General features: G+C 46.3%; 1 pseudogene; it reads left to right on the plus strand.

Moving 5' to 3' along the window:
• Positions 1 to 1,669, plus strand: part of LOC107097772 — a 22,619-nt pseudogene that overhangs the window by 16,914 nt on the left and 4,036 nt on the right.

The following is a 1,669-nucleotide window of genomic DNA, read 5'->3' on the forward strand; positions in this document are numbered from 1 at the left end:
GCTAGAGGGGTCTGAAAAGTGGCTAAATATAGCGACTAAAGCGCTAAGTTGGCAACACTGCTGTTAGAGTGATAATTATAAAATTATTGTGTGGACATATGAAACATTGAAAGAAAGAAGATGCTACATTTCTACAACTGCTCTTTGCATGGTTTGTTTTCAAATGGTTTGCTGCTGTCTGTTTGGACCTTTCTGAACATGTGCAGCAAATGGACTGATCCAATATGGACTGATCCAATATGGTGGACACTGAAGGGGGGGGCTGAGACACACTTAATATTATCAGCATTTTGATTGCCTAATGTTAACCCCCCCCCCCGCTCACAGCAGAAGTCACCGTCTGTTTCCTCCTTTTTCCTTCTAATTAACGTCATAGAACAGGTATCTCCCTTCTACTGTCTGCACATTCCTGCTGATGGTTTTCTGCAGAGCGTGCTCAGAGTGGGACAGCCTCTGGTGGATATAGGAGCCTTCCCCTATCAGCTGGTCCTCTGTGGGGGGGTGGCTGAGGGGGAGGAAGCAGAGGGCTGCATGCTCCCCAGCAAACCGCTGCAGCCGTCGGTGTGTCAGTGGGTCAGAGCATCCCCACGATCAGCAATAAGTCCTGCGATACATTCAGGTCCATTTATCCCCACTGATCGTATCCTGCTGTTGTAATATTTTTTACTTCCTGAAGCCAAGATGGTTTGAATATAATCTCAGCTTAAACAGAAGTGAAAAACACTGGCAGCTCAGGCTTCGTCCTCAAACCCAGAAAAAAAAGGCTGTTTTATGCTTCCAGAATGAAAATATCAGCCGTTGTTGATTTCCTCGCTCTGTGACAGAGCTGGGTTTGTTAGGGGGGAGTCTATAAAAGTCAGAAGCCGCTGACGCTCGGAGCGGGACTGGGACGGGTGCCCAGCTGGGACCTGGAGCTGCAGTTCACACCATGCATGTTTTATGAGCGTCTCATTCCTCTGTGTCTCCAGGCAAAGTCTTCAGCTTCTTGCTGCATATGTGTGTGTGGGGTGGGGGGGGGTGTTTGTGTGGCGTTCCTCCACAGCTGTAAGCATAGCTTCATCTCAGCCCCTACCATCCAACTGTCAGCGCATCTTGTTATTTGGGCGCTGACGCTGCCTGCCACCAGGGGATAAGTATAGCACACAGGCCCGCCGCTGCCCCGCTTCCTGGGCTGGTAATGAAAGCCTTCCGTTGTTTAGAAACGTAGCATTTAAGCATTCCTCTGCTGCATCCAGATGAAGGAGGCTTTGATCAACGCCGATTATCTGAAACACCAAACCTAATGAAATGAGCTCTAATCTGTGTTTGAGTTCCAGAAAGAAAAACCAAACATAAAAGATAAAAAAAAGCAGAATGATTCAAATGATGCCTCACTGTAGTAATAAGAATATGTCAGGACTTCATGTTGGAGAAGCCTGATCTGAACAGCTTCTGTCTCATGAACCTTCATCGTCATTTTAGGTTCAAAGCAACAAGACGAGATTTTATTCATTTCATGTTTATTGCAAAAATTCAAATTACCATCCGTTGTTGCTCTTTTTTTACAAATTCCAGCTGGTGGTTTAGCTCCTCCTCTCAAAATAGTTTCTATTAAATTCGCAGGGAAGCGGGATTGTTGTGGCGGAAGGTTCGCAAGCAAGTTTGGTTGTAGCCGGTTTGTTGGAAGCAT

The sequence above is a fragment of the Cyprinodon variegatus genome, unplaced genomic scaffold (assembly GCF_000732505.1).
Source record: "Cyprinodon variegatus isolate N-32 unplaced genomic scaffold, C_variegatus-1.0 Scaffold723, whole genome shotgun sequence".
Classification (NCBI taxonomy): domain Eukaryota; kingdom Metazoa; phylum Chordata; class Actinopteri; order Cyprinodontiformes; family Cyprinodontidae; genus Cyprinodon; species Cyprinodon variegatus.